We start from the raw sequence: 22,172 nt of genomic DNA, 5'->3' as shown, positions 1-22,172 counted from the left end.
AGACACAAATCAAATACTTGATTGTTCCCTGCACTTCCTCCTCTAGGCTAAGTTGCATTCCATTGGATTTTCTAAAGGTCTTTTGTTGTCAGATATCAGATTGTGATCAGCCAGCAGGATATTAGAGAGCTTGGGATATGACAGCTCACAGAAAGGATAAGTCTCCAGGTCAGATATGACACCAGAGTAAGGTTAAATCCTCTTGATTAGGTAAGTGAGTGAGTGGGCCAGTCCCCTTCTAGTAGTTGGTGAAAAGAGAAAAGAACTGGGACTTAGAATATAACCCTGGTTTCCAGAATCCACGGTAATTGTTCTCCTTGGAGGTGTTACTGAGACTCATTTGGGTGCAGGAAAGATTCAGAAGAACCTACACTAGTAGACCAAAGAAAGAAGGGGGTGCAGAATTTCAGATAAGAATATTGAGGGAAAGTATAGATAAGGCTTCCTAGGTGGCACAGTGCTAAAATTTACAACTGAGCACTCACACACCATAAATAGGGCACTTGTTCAAGTTATCAAAGGAGAGGCCTCCAGAGGTGTAGTCAAGGGAGAGTCTAACACCCTAGAGACATCTTCAGGCAGTGGAGGCCTAGAGGAGACGAAATGGCCCAGTACTCATTTCCATAGCAACCCCTTATCCCAACTCATTCTCAGATAATAGACACAACTTCTTCAGGACGCTGTCCTTGGCAACACTCAAGGCCTATCCTGTCCTATCCCTAACCTCCGCCTCTCAGTACCACCCTCCTGAGACGAGCCCCTCCCATCCCAGCTTGCGAAGGAGGCCGTCAAATTGTTGCGGGACATCTGGCTGCGTGACTGTCTATAGGCCACAAGCTTGTTTCCCTCAGAAAGGATTCGTTCTGGGTGAGCTGTTTTTGAATCCAATGTCTCATTCACTGCAAGGAAAGAAAATCCATTCTGATAATAACCAACATAGAAATATTTTAAAATATTAATTTCATGATATTAACATCCAAACCGGGGAAAAATGTACGACGACTTAAGAAATTTAAAGTGGAAGAACTTTCTAGGGCTCACAAAATCACCAGTATATGAGAAGCCCTTCCTTCAGAGCAAGGAAAACTGATAAGTAAATCACCGTATTTTAATGATCTCAGTGAAATCAGTTCATGCTGACAGAATCCAGTTAAGTCTCAGCTTCAGAGCAAGGATGTCTATGCCATTTTTTTTCTTCCTCTTCCTCCACTAGATCACCTGGGAATGTGCACTGGGAGATTAAATTATTATCTTTTATTCCTTTTGCTTCTGTTATTACTGTAAATTGATCTCATTCAACACTGATCCTCAATTACACATGTGTAACCTGTGGACTCTCATGTTTCATTAATTACTGAATATCCACTGGATGCCTTTCTGCTTCAGTGTCTGCTGAAAAGGTTCCCACCGCAAAGACTGTTCCACGCTGTTTCTGTTCTCTTAACTCACTTTTTCTGCAGCTTTTCCTCCAGATCAAGCCTACAACTCCAACAAGAAGAAGAAGAAGCAATCCCCAAATCAGCAGTATGTTCCATGAATAAATCATCCTGGACTCTGAAATGGAAGCCCCAGAACCACATTAATTGGGAGAATTTCAGGATTGTTCTTCTCATCTGAGCGGCTCCTAGGCTGCAGAGAAGGATGAGAATTGGCCCTGTCCAGAAGAAAGTTGGTCAGTTGCTCCTTGCTCTGCACAAGCTGAGGAGAGACTAGAGGTTCATGCTAGCTTTCCCATTAGCCCCTCTCAGAAACACACACATTTCTCCCCTTTCTCTTTTCCAACTCTATCATCACCACAAACACTGGAACAGCAAGAGTGGCAAAAAGATAAATTCACCGAATCTGCAGCCATGAAAATGGTGCTATGGAAAATTAATTTCTAATCTGGAAGAAAACCTGTCATGAGGGGCAGGGGGAAGGGATGTCAATGTTTTTGCATTGAAAAGATACAGTGATGATAGAGTCAATTCTTGGAATTTAGTAGCTGATGATATAACCATATAACCTTATGGCTTTAGAGGGGGATTTCAGGGAGAAGCTCAAAAGAGTAGAATCTATAGACGTCTTGAAGACCAGCTTTGCAAGAGATAGCAATAGACTTCATCAGAAAAGGAAAAAAAAAAAAAACAGAAAAGCAGTAAAATGAGTAAGTCTCGGTTGGTCTTCATATTTAATTCACAAAGCTGAGAGGAGCACACGGAATCACTAACCTGAAGCATAAAAAGTTGGTTTTTTCTCCTCGCCGAGAAGGGAGGCTGCTGATGGAGCAGGTCACATTTACAACAGAGCTGTTTGTGATCAGTAGAAATGCCTCCACTTGAAATAGCCCCTGGCTGCCTTGAGTCAGGTCCTGGGAAAATGATGGTATTGTGTTTCCTTCCGTGTCCCTTCATTGCACTTGGGGCTGTGGGAACCAGCCTTCTGAAGTGCACTTTAGCTTTACTTTTCCATCCTTTGGTCCCTCCATGGAGATTTGAGGGGAAGAACCCAGACCTGGGAATAAAGATCAAGGAAGGCAACTGAGAGCCTCTGCAAGTGGTTACATAGTCAGTGATTTCACTGCAAGGGGAGAGAGGGGTTCAGAGGCTTGGAGCAGAAAGCGAAGCTTACAGGGGTAAGCAAAGTTTATACACCACTTAGGAATGAGACTAGCTGGAGCCTTTGTTTCCTTTTGTTTGCATATTTTTATGTTTTGTATTCCTAAAATCATTCTGGGAAAGATTAAAGGATGTAATAAATTTTGAATCCAATTTTTATTCTTCTATACCCCAAAAATTAACTCTGATAAGGTCATGAATCAACATGGCCAGAAAAATGGATAAGAGAATATTCTCAAAGAACAAAATCTTATAAATACATGTTTCCAATGGCAGAAAATTATGAAGTTCATTAAACTTGTTAACTTGTGCTCCCATGGAAGTTTTCTAAACATATTTATTAATTTGTATACACCACCCATGGGAGAAACAGATTATCTGTGAGTTAGGCAATGTCCTCAATGGCAGTTGCCAACCTTAGAAAAATCAGTTTTCACCCACAAACATAGACAGAGGGAAATCATGATGCAGGGGGTGATCTTGTCCCTCCTCCGTCCCTGCCAATACTGTCGACATTTTTATTTTTTTCCTATATGGTAGATTTGTTGGGTTGGCCAAAATGTTTATTTTTTCTGTTTTTCTGTTAATACATGATGGAAAAACTTGAGTGAACTTTTGGCCAACCCAACAGTTTAACCTTCAAATTACCTTATTTCCTAATAACTACATCTTTCCCAATATTTTAGTAACACACTGAAATAATGAGTCCTGTGTCGTTACGGAGTAAGAATCTCGCATTTCACTAGAGGTATGGCCACTTTATGGAGATCCTGGGAAGGATACAAATTCTACACACAAAGAATTGGGTCTGGTCCATTTGAGTTTGTGGACGTTATGTATCTATGATAGCTCCAGCATGTGGGAGAATTTACTGTACATTTGATGAGTGAATGGACATTAAGAAAATTTCAGGTGCTAGAGAAATTTTCCAGGATCCAGCAAGTTAAAAGCAGTAGGAACAGACATTGAATTCAGAACATCTGTCTAGAATCCTTACCTATGATCTTCAGATCCAAATCGGCCTCTTGGTAAACCCCATCTTTTTCAAAAAGGCACCAGTACTTCCCATCATCTGAAGTCCTGGCATCATTTATCTGCAGGGTCAGCCTCCCCTCACTGATAGCATCACTCAGCAGCGCAGTCCTCCCCCGATACTCTGCCATCTGCTCTCCAGCCACACGGGCCCCATCCGTATAGACGTAAACAGCATAACAGGATGACAGTCATGTCCCCCAGGATGACAGTGGGATGGGACCCACTGCACCTCCATGCTCTGTGCATCAGTCTTTGGGGCCAGGGAGCAGGTTAACTGTATGTCTTCTCCCACTCTAACAAGGATGGGCTGGGAAGGTCCAATCACTTTTAAGGAAGCTGTTAAATACAGCAGACAAAACACAATGCAAGATTCAAACTGGAGCAAAGAGTGTCATGCACAAGAACATCACAAGTAGTGTTTAGGACCCGGGGCATCTCAGGAGGGGCCTGAGGTTCAAAGTTATTCTTTACAGAGGTGGAGATTTGGTGGAATCAGGATAGAGGTTGCCTGTGCAAGGTAGAACCATCCCATGGTTCCATCTGAAGATTATCACTAATTAAACCCACACCTGCAGCCCTTTCCTATAATCTCATTCAGTGTATAGACGCATAAGAAAATAATTTTGCAATTAAAATCAAATTAACATTTTATCATTTCAAATTTGCATGACCTTAAACTACTTCTTAATCTGTGTATGTCTCAGTTTCTTATACTACAAGACATATATGTCACTATCAAAATAAAAAGGTTTGCCTGGAGTTAAGCCTTCCCTGATAGCTCAGTTGGTAAAGAATCCTCCTGCAGTGGAGGAGACCCCAGTTCAATTCCTGGGTTAGGAAGATCCCCTGGAGAAGGAATAGGCTACCCACTCCAGTATTCTTGGACATCCCTTGTGGCTCAGCTGGTAAAGAATTCACCTGCAATTTGCAAGACCTGGGTTTGATCCCTGGGTTGGGAAGATCCATTGAAGAAGAGAATGGCTACCCACTCCAGTATTCTGGCCTAGAGAATTCCATGGACTGTATAGTCCATGAGGTTACAAAGAGTCGGATGTGACTGAGCAACTTTCACTTTCAAAAAAAGTAATCCATATATAAAGGATTACAATGATAGCAATGCAGTGTGAGTGAGGCAAGAGATTCAAGATCTGAGGTTATTGGAGCCAATCCCATTATAGACCTTGATAATGGCAACGAAATGAAAATGAGGTGGCTTTTTAGTAATGAAGTATGAAGAAACACCTCTAGCTTGTTTTATAATACCTTATAAGTCAGATCCAGTCATCATATTTCAGTGCCCCAAGGTCCCACATATGTGAGCCTCTAAACACACACTAGTCAGTGTTCTTGGGTGATCTTGAAAAATGTTATAATGATCTTATAATGTTATTTTGCCTAGAATCTTGCCCAGTATTCTTGCCTGAAAAATCCCATGGACAGAGGAGCCTGGTGGGCCACAGTCCATGGGGCTTCAAAGAGTTGGACACTACTTAGCAACTAAACAACAAAAAGATAATTTATAATAGAAATCCAGGCATAAATGTGTCACTTGTTTGCTTGAGGAATAAATGATCAAAGGCAAAATGTCCTCATTATGTATTTCATAGGTAATCTTCTAGGTACTTCTCTAGAAACATAATTCTAATTTTCAGATTATTCTGTTCTATTCTTGATAAAATTTATCTCCCAGTTATTTCCAGCATGTTGTTTGCTTTGTTTTGCAATTTTACCTAAAACATATTATTTCTACTTTATATGTACCTGTTAAAATCTAAACACAGATGTAGGAGTCAGGATAAAAAAGAGCTAAGAGTTTGCTGCTATTTCTCCATCCATGTGTCTTAGGGTAATAAAGCAGACTATTTCCTCCTCTCTGTTATCTATATGAGGTTTTTTTTTTTTCTTTTCTCCTATCCATGAGCTGTGGTACATATCAAGTCTCAAACTAGATTGCCCTACCAGAGATTGATAATTAAGAGCTAAAATTGATTATTTCCCAACTGTAAAATGATGATAAATCTATTCACCTTTTAAATTATTGGAAGAAAAGAAAAATAATTCCCAAAACTCATGCTGGGCATGTGATTATCATTTCAAAAAATTAGTTATCATTTTTATAACGAATAACATTTGCCAGAGTAGGAGCTAGGATTTCAGTTTCAGGACATCTATAGAAATCTTGGTTTGCCAGCAGCCTCTGAGCTCTAAGTCACAAGCTCTAATAACACAGTGGCATCTTTGAACTCCCTGATCTCCTCTCTATTACCAGCTCATCCTCAAGGCTCCTGAGGGCAGAGCCAAGGGAAGTTCTGGTCTTTTCATCTTATTTACCTTTGGTCCCAGAAGGCATGCACCACTTAGAAACAACAGGACATCAGACTGTACTTTGTGTGCTGGGTCTCCAAGGAGCATGTCATTTTGATTCAAATAACTCAGAGAAATGAGAGGATCTTCCTAAGGGACAGACATGTAGGCCAGCCTGCCCAACACTGGCTGGGTTTTCTGAGCTGTAACTGACAAGCTCTGCCAGTCAAGCTTTCTGTCCGCCCCAGGAGGGAAGGGATTTCAGTTGGAGGGTAAGGCTTATCGGGGCACAGTCTACAGAGTTATCTTATCTCCTCAGTCTACAGAGTTACCTTTGACTGTTCCAAGGCCCTTCTCTTTATCTTTATGGCCCAAAGGGGTCCAAAGTATCACACCAGACTCTGGCAGAGACGAGGGTGTGCTCTCCACCTTAATTTTCCTTGAAAACTCCTGTATGGGCTGAAAAGTGTGCTTAAACTAATGTAACGTGCACACAGGCACTCACACACACCTTCACACATATTCCTATAGCTGATGACTTAAAGGAGAGCAGAGTATCGATGGAAGGAGAAAATGGTAGGTAGCAGGTAGGTAGCAGATGTTTTTATGGGTTCAGAGAAGAGGTCACAGAAAGGAGGAAAGGGGGGGAAGATACAAGGCATCAAAGGAGAAACTGAAAGAGGCTTAAAAATCCGTTGGTTATTGTTTAAACCACTTATCTTAGGGACCATAAAATAATACTTGCAGTCCAACTAGTAAGTAAAGAAAAAGAGGAAAATGACCACCTGGAGCACAGGGTCCCAGGCTGCATCCAGGAAAGTCACAGCTTCCTCCCAACAGTGATGAGGTCAGGCCCCCTGGGGTGAAGAGCAGGTGCAGAAACCACAGCAGGGCCAGAGGGTGCAGGCGTGGAGGGGTGAGGACCTCCAGTATCACGACAGCACTGCTTACTCACGCCAGAAACTCACACCAGCGGTCCCGTGCCGTCCCCTACACACTCCCCCTCCTCCCGCCCAGTGGGGCAGAGCTTCCGTCTACACCCATTTTAGGCATCCGTCTGGGGCTCACGGGGGTCCCCACTGACACGGAAGGTGGCAGGTTATGCAGTGTGAAGGTGCCTGCGTGAGACTGCGCTTTGCTGGTCCCTCCAGTACTAAGGTGAGACTTGGGAAGATCATGCCCCAGTTTCTCATCTGGGTCACGAGGTGTCGCCTTCGCTGTGTGTGCTTTGTCCAGGGAGCATCGCCTTCCTCAAGGGTGGAAGGAGGGCAGAGGCTCGTGTACACTCATGCACACCAACCATCTCTGTTTACCCAGCTCTGTTTGGAGTTTTTCTGGAAAAAGAATGAGAATAACATATCAAGGAATTTGTTCTAAAAGAAAGTAGAGAGAATATTCCCTCCCCCTCCCCCAAAATGCAAGGTATACATTTTCTCGAAACAGTTGATTCATAAGAAAGAAATAAAATGTAGAAAAATAATGACATTTTTTTTTCGCCTGGTGGTCCAGCTATTTTTCCCTTTCTCTGCATAACAAAAATGTTCTCAATTCTACCACCCCATGATTCTGCTTGTTTCTGCTTATATTTAACATATTTAACTATTTTATTGAAACAATAATATTCTTTTTAATAAATGCAGGCCCCTTGGGACAAAGAGCAGGTGCAGAAATCATAGCAGGGTGAGAGGGTGCAGCTGGTGGGTGAGGCCAGTTATCACGATGGCACTGCTTATTCACACTAGAAACTCACACTAGCTGTCTTGTGCCTTCCCCTAGATACTCCCTCTCCATTCCATATATATGAAAAGTGTATTTTTATACCTTTATAATATGTGGACAAAGACAATTATCACCCATAATCACAAACTGAGAGGTATATTAATATATGCTTTGCAATTATAATACATATACATAGACTCCTTTTAACAGCAACATATAACATTTAACTTTTCCCCTATAACCATTTATGTAAATAGCTATGTACTTACATCTTTATATCTAAATGTAGAGGGTGTCCCAAAAGTCTTAGTGCAATTTTAAGTTATTTAAAGCCAATAATCTTTTAAATACTGTTTTTCATCAATGCTATAATGTATAGTAACATAAGACACTTAACGCTCCACTGTTGTATCAGGTTTCTGGCTGCTATTTTTGCTGCTATTTATAAATGAGGCTATAATAAAGATGCATTACTGTGTAAATAGTTGTCTCCATCTCTGATTATCTTCAGATGATAAGTTCCTAGATGTAACTGGCAAAAATACAGCAGGAGAAAACATTTCAGTTGAATGAATAGTTGTATTTCCTTCACAATGTAACACATACTTGTGAGAAAAGAAAAGTAATAAAGAAGCAAAGGCAGAATCCAAAAATAAATGGAATGCCATTAACAATATAGCTATATAGTGTATGTATATCTCCAGCCATAAATGTTTTATAGTTTTTAATGCATATTGGTGCTTCTCTCGTGGCTCAGATGGTAAAGAATCCACCTGCAATGCAGGAGACTCGGGGTCAGGAAGATCTCCTGAAGAAGGAAAATGGCAACCCACTCCAGTATTCTTGTCTGGAGAATTCCATGGACAGAGGAGCTTGGAGGGCTACAGTCCATGGGGTTGTAAAGAGTCAGACATGACTGAGCAACTAACACACACACACACACAATGCATATTACTAAATATTAGATATTCTTCTTGATTAAAAAATAGTAGGTGCTACAGAACAGTCCCTTCAACCTTTCCTACTAATGGGAGCATCTTGATCCTAGATGTAGAGCACTGACCTGGGATGGAGACGTCTGAGCCCTTCTTCTCGGCAAGTGAGGGGTTGTGGATGAAGCAGGACACAGCTTCTGTAGAGGCATCCCTGACCACAAGAGTGCTTTCTACATAGAACAAGCCATCTTCATCTTGGAAGTTATAATCAGAGAAAGTCAGGACTTTTCTCCCTTGATGTCTTGCCAGGAAAACTGAGGTTCCGGGAACCAGCCCTTTGCAGTGCACACAAGCTGGAGTCCACTTTCCACAGATCCGTCCATGTGGATGTAAGGGTCAGACCCCAGACCTGCGGTAGAAAGACACAGCCCTGAGTCCCGGAGCCCATGGAGGCACAAATCACAGAGCTGGGAGTCCAGTGACCTTGCTCATAGGGAGAGAGCAGAACTTCAAGGCTCTGGGGAGCAAAAGGTGGCCCAAAGTCCTCCTCCCATTCAAACTGGAACTCACATACACTTTATACCTTAGTCTGGATCTTTAAATTCTAGCATATGAGCAGTATTTTCATTCAGACTCAGACAGGAAAATAAGAGTTACATAATGACATTTTGCTTCTGTCTCTAGCACTGCAAACTAAGATTTGTTACAATTTATTCATGAACTCCCTTGTGCCACAGACTTGGCCTTTTTCATAATACTATTGTATCAGGCACTTGGACATGTTGGATGATATCTTGACTCCAATTTAAATAGAATATTTACTGTAAAGTGAGATCTTTTCTCCAGAGAGAATATTCTTCCCATTCCTTTTGTTGGTGGTTGTGACTTGGGGAAGAAAACAGATAACCTGGGGTATGCAAAATGGGAAGTCTCATGGGGACTTTCTGTATCTAAGTATTCCATTCCATGGGAAATGTTTTTGAGAATCCGAGTTTTGTATAATCATGAAGTTCTTTCTCTATTCAACACAACTCTCAAACCCAAACAAAGGAGATTGTATTTTCCATAGACGACAATTTTGTCTCTACCACTTGCTGAGAACAGAGACCGATTTTCTTCACCCAGAGCCTTAGAAATGCATGGTTTCTTTTCAGATGTCCCTGAAAGTGAAATGCCTTGGTACGGGCCCTCCCAACTCCATATCTCAGAAGTTTGTGGATTCTTTTCATCCATCTTGAGTCAACTTGAACTTAATAACAGTAATAATCACACATAGGTATTGAGAAAAAGAAGGTGTTGGAGATCAACCTCGTAGGGGAGCAAAGAAGAGAGCAGCATCAGCTAGAGAGGTTAAATTCTCCTTAGAACAATTTTCCTGATAAGGTAAATGGATTTGCCTAATTTTTTCTTCTGGGCTTCCCTGGTGGCTCAGTGGTAAAGGTAAATCTGCCTGCCAATACAGGAGATGTGGGTTCAATCCCTAGGCTGGGAAGATCCCCTGGAGAAGGAAATGGCAACCCACTCCAGTATTCTTGTCTGGGAAATCCCATGGGCAGAGGAACCTGGCAAGCTACAGTCCACGAGGTCACAAAAGAGTCACACACAACTTAGTGACTAAATGACAACAGCAATTTTCTCTTTAGCACATGATGTAGTTACTCCTGCCAGGGAACCATATGATCGATTACTTTCAGATATTTGTTTTTCCACAGAGCGATCCTTTCTTACAGTGCAGTTTATTTCTTCCAACCCCTTCCTACTTTGCTAACACAAAAGCATCATGCAGATCCTTGCCACTCACAATGGGTATGTCTCCAAATCGTCTGTGAGCCCCAATTTCACTAAACACTAGTATCCATAATCTCCATAAAAGCACAATGCCTACAGAACCACTTGCCTCCAAATGAATCAGAAGACTGGACATCAGCAATTGCCTCCATGACTAAAAGAGAATTGTTCAACTGGAAATGAGCTTAATGCAAGTTAATATACTTCCTCTTCTGAGAGCCTGTGTCTTTCCCCAGATACTCACTGGCTACTTGGAGTAGCAGACTTGTTTCTGCAAGGTAGTTGTCATCTTTGACACGGCACCAGTACTGCCCATGATCGGATGGCCAGAGGCTGTGAATCTTTAGAGCCACGCTTCCCTCATTGATGCCATCTTCTATCCACTCTACCCGGCCTCTGTACTCCTTCATCTGTATCTCCGTTACCTCATCTCCATCCCGATACAAAAACACAGGAGTGCTGGGCTCCGAGCGGTACCACCTCACCTCCATGTGTATTGCGGTCCTCTTGGGAAGGAGCTGACAGGTGAGGAGGGCATCTTCCCCAACCATGGCCAGGATAGGATGGACAGAACCCGTCATTCTAAAGTCATCTACAAAAGAGTGACACAGAGGAATCGGGAGATGCCACCTGGAGGAGCAATACGATTGCTTTGGGATGTCTACTCTATCAAAACAGAGGCACCTGGAGGAGGGAAGGTTTTATTTACAATGTTTTAAAGAAATCCAGCATTATGGTATGTATGTTTGGTGGTTACAGAGACAATCTTGTGTACTGAAAATAGCATGTAGTTCAAAAACCTGAGTATGAGTGCTGAATCAATCACTTACCAGCTGTGTGATTTGGAGAGAAACCCATTATTCTCGAGAAATTGATTTGCAATCTCAATTTCTTCATCTTTAAGATTAACAACTACCACCTCTACACTGCTTTTATTCTCAAATAAGTTAAAGTGTAAACTGATTTTCTAATTGAAAACTTTATTAGTTAGTGGCTTATTTTATATTTTACAGTGATTTATTTTATAGTTAGTAATTTCACAGAGGATGAGACAGTTGGATGGTATCACTGACTCAATGGACATGAGTTTGAGCAAACTCAGGGAGATAGTGGAGGACAGGGAAGCCTGGCATGTTGCAGCTCAGGAGGATGAAAAGAGTCAGACACAACTTAGCGACTGAACAATAACAATTTCACTTCAGTGACTGACATTGTAATCACTTTTCCTAAATTTTAGGTAATAGATTTATTCAATAGATTTTTCGGCTTTTCAGAATTGTTCTTGTCTTGTCCTAAGTAATGAACTGGATTTGTTTTGTTTTGTTTTTCTCTGAAACAGGCAAGATTCCAATTACTAGGGCTATGTAAAATGTAGCTTTTGCAAGGATATTTTTGGCAAATTAAAGGCAGTGATTAGTATAAAGAGTTCGATAAAATTTTAAGTCATGTTTGACTTGTTATCTACAAACTGAAGAGATGTTTCATAATTCTCTATGTTCCTATGCTTCCTAATTTCATGTCATGTATATTATGTTTTTGTCTCATCCTAAAATATTCCAGGGCCAGTTGCACTTTCTCTGTGCAGATCCAAAACTCCTAAGAAGGAACTTCATCTTGTTGAGTTGTTGTTCAGCATCAAGTCGATGGTGCTCACTGTGGAACATAGATGGATATCTGCTGGTATTCTGTGTTGATGAAATCTGAACATAACACTAGAATGCAAGTTGTGCCATATGGGTGAATTTTACAGCTTAGGAAAGTGCATCACTAGAGAGGAAGGCAGCCTCACCACATCATATAGCTCCTGGAAGCCTCTGTCTGCTGCTGCTGCTAAGTCGCGTTAGTCGTGTCCGACTCTGTGCAACCCCATAGACAGCAGCCCAACAGGTTCCTCTGTCCCTGGGATTCTCCAGGCAAGAACACTGGAGTGGGTTGCCATTTCCTTCTCCAATCATGAAAGTGAAAAGTGATTCCGATGTCCTGTGCCATGCTCTTTTTCCACCTTGTCATCCTGCATTTTACTGGGGGTTCTGATGCTACCCACTGACTTTGACTTTTCACAATCTCTTTTCAAGTTACAATATTTCAACCCAGAAAATTCAGCTACTGAGATTTCCAAGCCCATTTCTTGAAACTCTCCTTCAAGTTTATTTCCATGTATTTTTACACTGTTTAATTTATGGTAAGAAGCAGCCCCCTTTCTTGCCCTGCAAGAGTTATCCTGAATAGAAGCAGGAGAATGAATGACTCACCGTGTTCCAGGTGCTGATTCAAATGTTTTTCATGTACAGCCTCATTTAATCTTAAAGCCCACGTGAGCCTATGAAATACAGTTAGGTTGCCGAGGTCCAGCCCCGGCTGATCCAGGGTATTCGAAGGGGAGATAGCGTCGGTGACTATTTAAATATTTGCCAAAGATATAAAGAGTAATAGAATGAGGATAGCTCAGTAGGAAAATTCAGTGGAGAAAAGAGGCTGAGTAGCTTGGTTTATGCGGAAAATCAATATAACCTGTGACACCAGGTTAGCTCTGACCACGGAGGCCGCAGGCGCCCTCTCAAATAGCGGAAGGTGCCCCACCTTAGACACCTTCTTGAGTGGGTCTTAGAAGCCCAGGCAAATAAATGGTCGCGGAGGACCTCAGTGCTCCAGATGGAATCTTCAGCCGGAATGTGAAAAGAAAGAATGACATGGGGAGACCAAGCTTTGGTGAGCAAGGCCCGTAGCTTTATTTTCAACCAGGGCTTTTATACCCTAAGTTACACATAGAGGATAATAGGGGATGTGAAATCATGCAAAGTCAGCAGTCTTTGATCCTTATCAAAAACCAGGGTTTCTTTCCTGCAAATTTATCGTATACAAATGGTTTAGGTGATTTACACCATCTTCTGGCCAGAAGGCCTATTAACATTTTATGACTCTTGACAAAGGTTTGTCAACCGTAAGACTTATTTTCTCTAAGAGTAATTATTTTAAGGTTTCGCACCATCCTCCAAAAGTGTTAGATAAAGTTGCATTCCTATAGGGCAGAGGTGCAGTGGGTTTACAACAAAGGAAATAATTTATTACCTTAAGGGTCTAAAGTTGCTAACACCAAAGCCACTACTTATTTTTTCTACATACCAACTATATTAATCAATACACATTCAAGGATACAATACAGGGGATGTGGAAACTTGGCAGCAAGCATTGTCTCATCAATGAAATCTTTTACTAGTTTTATTCTGACAGTTTCTAACTCTCTGAGAGGCTCTAAGCTATTTGAATATCTTAAGCTTCCCATGCCTCTCGAGGCTGGGAGACTGTAAACAATCGTATGCATAGCTGTAGGAGTCCAGGTAAACTTGTCAGGCGAGTTAGAGAGCTATCTGAGGGGTTTGTATTTAAACACTCCTAATGCCCAGGAACTTTATTAATTGGAGCTGTAAGTTAACTCTTTGTCAGAGAGAGTGAGATGGTGGTGGGGGGCAGCCCCCAGTAAAGTCAGAGGTGAGAGTGCAAAGCAATAAAGTAGGCAGATTCTGGTTTTTTGGGGGTAGATGCTCGAGAATATCCAGCGGGACTCCTGAGGCTCGGTCCCACCTTTGCATATGCCGAGCCTCCTTCCTATGACCTTTGCCATGAGTGGAGTGCCTCTCATCAGCTCCCGGCATCAGGTTGTTATTCTTATCTTAAGGATGAGAAAACTAAGGCAGAAGGTATTCAAGTAACTTCCCAAACATAACACAGCTGGAGGAGAAGGAGGTCTTTGTGGAACACAAGAGCTTTGACCCCTGGATCCCCACTCTTAATGTTATACTAGCTCTTTTGAATTTGGAAGTTGTCACCCAGACTGGATCTCTGAGACACTGGAATATATGGTAAAGGGAAGAAGAGCATCCTACCTGATTGCTTCATGCTGAGAAGCATAAAGAAGAAGGAGGCAAACACACCAGACAGGCTGTATCCAGGAAGCTCCCTGGATAAACACAAGAGAAAATACAACTGTACCTAAGTGTGGCTGTAATACACAAGTGTTTCTGTGGTTTCCAGTGGTTATGGAGACATAACAGGGAAGCAACATCAACATCTTCCACAATCAAATGATGAAATGGGCTTGGCTCTCTTTCTCTGCTTTTATCCATCATTTCCAACCTCTTACTTGCACTGTTGTACTTTATGCTATTTGGGGCACTGAAGGTAGATTTCTGATTGAAATGAAAAGATCTTTGGGGCTAAACAGACAATGATGCTTTGATTACAAAAAGTCTCCTTAGGTCCATCTATTCTGAGCATGCAGAATTAGAGAGCATTCAGTTACTTTTTCTCACCGCTCCCCTTTCAGTCTGTCCTGCAAAGTCCTTCATCTCTACAGTCTCCTGGATGTAAAGGAAAGAGCAAGAAGGCATCATAAGCAGGACTCTATCACCAGGAGAACACAGGGGCAAGGGGATGCCTTGGAAAGTAAAGAAAATAACAGTGGAAATGGTGATACAGAAGAAGATGACCAAGGAAATGATCTTGAATAACCTTTCAGTATCATCTTTCTGTATCATCTTGAAGACACATAGAAATGAATAAAAGAAAAAGCCTAATTGGTAGAGATGGGCAAACTCAACATGCCCAATGTAACCAACAACATAAAAATACTTCCACACAGTTAAAATATTTTAAAACTACCAAGATTAAAATGCTAGATTTAGTTTTGGGAAAAGAAACACTCAGGGTGAAAGGTATCTAAGATTTTAGTCTATCAGCTGTGTTAAGAATCTTATGGAAAGAAAAACTTCACACCAAATATAAGAACTTGCACAAGGGCAATAAGTTATTGCTTTTTGCCTCCCCCCAAAACTAACACCAATAAGATTTTATAGAGCAGGAGGAAAAATCAACACTCATCTGAAATGGAGATGATGAACCAAATGGTCCAGGAGATTGTGTTTTCTGTATTATGACTGTTTATGTTCTAAAGTGATACAATGTTGTTGTTTGTTGTTGTATCCAACTCTTTTGTGACCCCATGGACTGTAGCCTGCCGGGCTCCTCTGTCCATGGGATTTTCCAGACAAAAGTACTGGAGTGGGTTGCCATTTCCTTCTCCAGGGGATCTTCCCAACCCAGGGATTGGAACCTGTGTCCTGCGTCTCCTCCATTGCAGGTGGATTCTTTATCTCTGAACCACCAAGGAATCCCCTTTCATAGAAAATATCTCCAGGAAATGTGATACAAGCCCAGCCACAAAACCACAATACCTGAAAGAGTGGTCAAATATTTTCAGAAAATGAGCCTGAGGGTTAGAAGACAGCATGAAACAGTAGTAGTTTGCTGCTTGAAAAGGATCAGTCACGTCCCCTCAGCTGGAAGGAAATTACCATCTTGACTTCTTAACTCCTTCTCAGAAACATGTTGTTCCAGCAAGTAAAAGCTAAGAAAACCTGCGAAGTCCATGCCAAAGTACCATCACTCACTGAGGCAGACTAAGAAGGACCCACACTTGCTACAAATCAGTTGGTAAGTTTATGTTCCTTTAGACTCTTTATGGAAAGCAGAGAGAAAACTGGCAAAAGTACTCTAGGAAAAAGCTGTCCAAACCAGGAAGCTTTCAAATAAAGCTGTGAAAATGCATATTAACCTTCAATGAGGCTCAGAAAGAGACTGGTGAGAGAGTATAAACAGGGAGAATAAATGCCTAAATGTATGCCTTGAAAATGGAATATGATGAAGTGCTTAACTAGGGATGTGTCCTGGGAGATAAACAGGATGGAATACTGTGCTTTCAACTTAATAGTCTTCATCTCATCAACTTTTTAGTAAGCATATAACAAGTGTCTGAAAAACAGAGAAAACTAATATATATATGGGAAAGAAATTATGTGGAACGGGAAAAGGAGGAATTGAAATGGGCTTTTGAAGGGATACTAAATGGAGAAAACTTTCTCTGAGGAGGTAAATGCTCCACAGAGAACATTTAGGAAGTAACTAAAATTTGAAGACATAAGAGAGACATTTAAGAGAAGGGCAAGACAAAGAAACATATGGATTAAGTGATTGGGAGTGGTTAGGCCTCAAGAAATTATTTATGTAAAAGTGGACTATAGCAATGTTTTTGGAGTACTTATCATTGCTTTTCTGGAGTTCTTCAGAAAAATAAAATGGGAAGTTTAAGGTCAATATCATGCAAATGGAAGATCAAGAAATAAAATTCATGAAAAATACATATTTAGAATTATAACTAGCAGTGCACATACAAACACACACAAACACACATACAGACACATACAGTGGTCTATAGATGAGAGCTCATTTTTAAAAAATTATAGTATTTTCCTTAAAGACAATAGGGATAAAAATAGAAGTATTGTCTTAATTGAGGAAAATTATTAAAAACGTAGTTCTAAAGTTTACCATTTTGAAATATTCTCTGTTGACAATACTAGTGTTAAAATTCAGTTTGCTAGATCTACCAATTCTTTGGCTATTAATTATAGGTGGGGTTAAACTGATTATTGTTTAACACCTAAAATGCATTAAGAAGCCATGAACATTGTTTAACATCTTGAACCAGTGTTGTTAAAAAAAAAAAAAGAAAAGAAATGCAGAATTTGTATCCTGGATGATTTATCCATATGTTTTTCAACAAATGAATACATGAACTGCTGTTATTAAAATTTCAATTTTAGCTTATTCCTAAGTGAAGCAAGTCTTTCCTGTTGGAGCATGAAAAGAAGGCATTTAAATACGAAATGATAGTGAAAGTGTACATCAAAACACAGTATTTATTGGAGAACACTCATACTTCAGAAGCTTGAAACTGGTAAATCTTTGAAACATACCAACACTAACATTTGGTTGACACAAAAGGAATGCCTGCCTAGCTTATATCAAGAAGAGAAATCACAGGTTAATGGGAAAATAGGATACAAAATGCAACGTGGGTGTGTGTTCAGTTGCTTCATTCCTGTCTGACTTTGAGACTCTATGGACTGTAGCCCACCAGGCTCCTCTGTCCATGGGAAGAGAGATTCTCCAGGCAAGAATACTGAGTGGGTTGCCATGCCCAGCTTGAACATCAGGAAGTTCATGGTTCACATACTGCTGATATTCATTTTTAATTCCCATTCTCCTTCAGGAGAATGCTTCCAATAAAATGAGCTGTCATGTACTGTGTGTGTGTGTGTGTGTTTGTATTTGCATTGAGTACCTTATGTATGAATTTTATAATAAATAAATTTTGTTTCTTGGTATTACATTCATGATATTGACCTTAAACTTTCTGTTTTATTTTTCTGAAGAACATAGGAGAAGATATGATAAGTATTCTAAAAAAGATCTTCACGACCCAGATAATCACGATGGTGTGATCACTTACCTAGAGCCAGACATCCTGGAATGTGAAGTCAAGTGGGCCTTAGAAAGCATCACTATGAACAAAGCTAGTGGAGGTGATGGAATTCCAGTTGAGCTCTTTCAAATCCTAAAAGATGATGTTGTGAAAGTGCTGTACTCAATATCCCAGCATATTGGAAAACTCAGCAGTGGCCACAGGACTGGAAACTATGTTTGCTAGGGACAAGAAGTTGTGTTCTGTATTTTTTTCTGTTAGTAGTACAATATTGCATAGACTTTAGGAGCTTAATTCTGTATCTTAGAATCATCTTCTTCAGGGCCATGTACTTACCAGGATACAATGATGTCTTCTGCCAGCCTGAAAGTGAGCAAAATGAGATAATATTATTCCTCTTTCCTGGTCCTTCTCATAGCTTTTCCTCTCTCATCACTGGCATTCTCTAAGTATTCAGTGACTTATTTACCTCTCCATCCCTTCCCTTCTTCACAATACTGTGACCATGCCTTTAACTTCAAAATGGTTGGGTCTGTGTATGTGAGTGGGAAAATATATAAAGTTAGAAGGAAAATCAAGCTAGAAGCAAGACAAGGAAGAAAAGAAAAAAAAAGATAGAAAATAAAGAAGTGATGGAAAGAAAGGTAGGTAGTTTAGGAAATGAACATAGAAAGAAAGAATAATAGACAAACTTGAAGGAATGAGAGGAGGAGGAAGGAAGGGAGAAACAAGAAGAACAGAGGTGAAAGGATAAAGAACTAAAAGAGTGAGACAAAGACGGAAAGAGTAAAGAAAGGAGCAGTAAAGGGATGGAGAGAAAGGAAGGAAAGCTTTAGAAATATCCATCAAAAATTACATTTTTTTTCATCTCAAGGAAAAGATATCATCAATTAAGAAAGAAAATGAGTTAATTCATTTTTACAGACTCTCTTCCATTCATGCTTCTACGGTGAGCATATACAAGGGTATATTATGCCTGACTCTTTAGGGAAGGAGGTTTAAAGAAGGGTTAGATATTTGATTATCTGTGGAATTCTATCCAGTGAATGAAGTTCTGAGTTACCATTCTTAAATTGAGCTTTCCTCTCATCTGAAAGGATATGTACACGTAAGACAGGGATTCTCAAAGATATGAAGACAAAGAAAAAAAGACATGCTTTTTACAAGGGTTTATCTTAATTATTACTATTATTAGTCAAGCCATTGCTCTCTTCTGAAATTGCTTTTTATGAATAAAACGTTGAATCACATGATTTTAAGTGTTAAATCAAGGCAAGCAGATAAATTATTCCTAGCATGATAGCTGCAATATGTACAGGCAGTAGGGGAATGAAAAAGATACACGAAATAAGGAGTTAAGGGGAAAGAATAAAGGAAAGCAAGGGGTTTTAGATTGTCCTCCAGCAGAGGACAGTCTTGCAAATATTTGATTACTAGAATACAATTACCAATTTCATTTTGCAATTTTCCTGAAAAACAAGAGTGAAAAAGCATTTTAATATTACAGTGAAACAAACACCTAAACTTGCTTGGAAGGATGACATACGATGACTTAAATTAGCTCATTAAGGTTTTTAAAAAAACCCTCAGTTTTCTCCAACACTTGTTTCAAAAAAGAAAGAAAATAAGAAAACATATTACATGTTAACATAGATAAATAAGTTTACAGTTAAAATTCAAGAGGGAAATTATCCATCTCCTCCATGAAGGTATCCTTTTAGTCATGATAATCATCACATGCAATGCTGTCATGCTATAAATCATCTGTGCAATGGAAACTACAATTTATTCAATGTTTCTAATGACAAATATTTGCCAAGTGCTTTATGTAATTAATTAATACTAGAATACTAATTGTGAAATAGTGCTCCACTGATCACAAAAGAAAAATCTGAGAATCAAAGGGGTCAGTAGCATGAAGAAATTTCTGTGGGTTAATGGACAGATCAATAATTTGAAATCAGCTCTGTTTAAATGCGAAGTGAAGATGCTGTATCCCTGTGTCTCCCTATCCCCATCCCTTTTGTGTCCCCATAAACCTCCACTCCTGGTCCAGCCTGCTGAGTCTTCAATCACAAGATAGAGAACAGTGGCACTCTCTGCAAGGAATAATTTATTGTATTTTTTCAACAGGGTCCTGCACAGAAGAGGTTTTGAATTTTTCTTAGAATTAGATCAAGGGTATAGTAAGCACCAAGAGAGCTTTTTCAAATATATTCTCATTAGAATTTCATTCATTTCAGAGTCCTGAGAAGGAGTTGCTGTTAGCATCATGGGGACAATCAAAATATAACAATACATCACATAAAGAGAAGAGGGAATAGGAAAAGTGAGTTAGCTGATGAAAGCAGAACAAACGGAAACAGATAAGAGAACATTGTAATAAAGTAAGAATGAATAAAATTCGCAAAAGAGAAAATTATACATGGGAAGTAGGAGGATTGAAAAAACGAAGATGCAAGAAAAATCACTACAAAAAGATCATATCTTACAAACTGTCATTAAAGTTTACCATTTTCTCTCCTGAGTTGATCTGAAAAAATAAAAAGTAATATATAAATCAACACAATATTGTAGAATAATTAGCCTCCAATTAAAATTAATTAATTAAAAAAGAATTCTTATGAAAGAGCTAATAGGAAGATCATATTTTGTAGAGTCATTGAAGTTTACCATTTTCTTTCCTAAGTTGATCTGAAAAAATAAAAATTATATAAAAAATTTTAAGAAACAGCTAATAAGATTATATTTTATAAAGAGTCATTAAAGTTTACCATCTTCTTTCCTAGGTTGATCTGAAAAAACAAAACAAAAAAGTAACATAAGACTTCTTATGAAACATTTAACAGAAAGATCATGTTTTGTAAATAATCATTAAAGTTTACCATGTTCTTTCCTAAGTTGATCTGAAAAGTAAAAAGTAATATAAAAATCACTAAGAAATGAAAACAAACACAAAAACCTTCCAAAATCTCTTCACTTGTTTTATATATAATAGATTACCCACTTTAGAGTGAAGAAACTTATATTTATTTTCTAGGTGTTATTCTGTAAAATATACAGGGGTCACATTGCTCTTTACCAAATGATGAAGTAGAAAAAGAAATTTTAATTTATCATGACTGAACTTAAAATCCCACAAAATGGTTTCCCAAAGTCCTTTGAATGATATGGTAACATTACTGTTATTATCACCGTCATCATCACCATTATGACAATTGACTTTTACTGAAGTACTTTCCCCATACTAGACTCTATGATACTTGTTTTAGAATTACATTTGGTCATCAGAAGTGCTCCAGATAAGTAATTACACATATGCAGAGGAGTAACTTTCATGCATTGGAGAAGAAAATGGCAACCCACTCCAGTATTCTTGCCTGGAGAGTTTTATTTTTTTAACAGATATACTGAGGACTTCAAGACTGGAGGGGCAGCATCTCAAGTAACTTTGAGAGAACTGCTCCAAGAAAGTGAGGGGGGAGCTAAGATATTTAGAAGTTTTACAACAAAGGACAGGTAGCAGGAACAAAAGACTACTCTTAATAAAAGAAAACTAGACATCTCAAGTTAAAGAATTTAACACTTTTTTTTTTTTTTTTTTGTATGTGAAGAAGCAAGAGTCTGGGCTTACTGAAACCATTTCTTTGATATGCACCTCAGCTATTTGGGGCCAGTATCCTGTGTTATCTCACCCTAAGTTCCCTCAGGGCTCACTGTAGCGAGTGGCTACAGTCTGATGGCTGCTAGGTGGGCAGGTACTCTTTGTACTCCTGGTGACAGGAGTAAGTCAAGGCTGTATATTGTCATTCTGCTTGTTTAACTTATCTGCAGAATATATCATGAAAAATGCTGGATTGGATGAAGCACAAACTGGAATCAAGACTGCCAGGAGAAATATCAATAACCTCATATATGCAAATCACACGACCCTTATGGCAGAAAGCAAAGAAGGACTAAAGAGCCTCTTGATGAAAGTGAAAGAGGACAGTGAAAAAGTTGGCTTAAAACTCAATATTCAGAAAACTAAGATCATGGCATCCAGTCCCATCTCTTCATGGCAAATAGATTGGGAAACAATGGAAACAGTGACAAACTTTATTTTGGGGGGCTCCAAAATCACTGCAGATGGTGACCATAGCCATGAGATTAAAAGACACTTGCTCCTTGGAAGAAAAGTTTTGACCAGCTTCGATAACATATTGGAAAGCAGAGACATTACTTTCCCAACGTCCATCTAGTCAAAGCTATGGTTTTTCCAGTGGTCAGGTACGGTTGTGAGAATTGGACTATAAAGAAAGCTGAGCATTGAAGAATTGGTGCTTTTGAATTGTGGTGTTGGAGAAGACTCTTGAGAGTCTCTTGGACTGCAAGGAGATCCAACCAGTCCATCCTAAAGGAAATCAGTCCTGAATATTCATTGGAAGGACTGATGCTGAAGCTGAAACTCCAATACTTTGACTACTTGATGCC

The 22,172-nt window shown here is 39.6% G+C and overlaps 1 long non-coding RNA gene and 1 pseudogene across 1 annotated transcript; both read right to left on the bottom strand.

Moving 5' to 3' along the window:
* Window positions 1–672: 672 nt before the first annotated feature.
* LOC147347005 (butyrophilin-like protein 2) lies at window positions 673–14,913 on the bottom strand (annotated as a pseudogene).
* A 3,054-nt stretch (window positions 14,914–17,967) lies between these two features.
* Window positions 17,968–19,169, bottom strand: LOC147347004 (uncharacterized). The gene is made up of 3 exons (XR_015152767.1): window positions 19,148–19,169; window positions 18,763–18,789; window positions 17,968–18,062 (listed from the first exon to the last, which is right to left on the bottom strand). It is a non-coding gene; the product is annotated as an uncharacterized LOC147347004 (long non-coding RNA).
* Between the last annotated feature and the right edge of the window lie 3,003 nt (window positions 19,170–22,172).

This window comes from Bos grunniens, chromosome 23 (assembly GCF_055505025.1).
Source record: "Bos grunniens cultivar Pamir isolate PY7600 chromosome 23, Bosgru_T2T1.0, whole genome shotgun sequence".
Lineage (NCBI taxonomy): Eukaryota > Metazoa > Chordata > Mammalia > Artiodactyla > Bovidae > Bos > Bos grunniens.
This window is presented reverse-complemented; position numbering and strand designations above follow the sequence as displayed.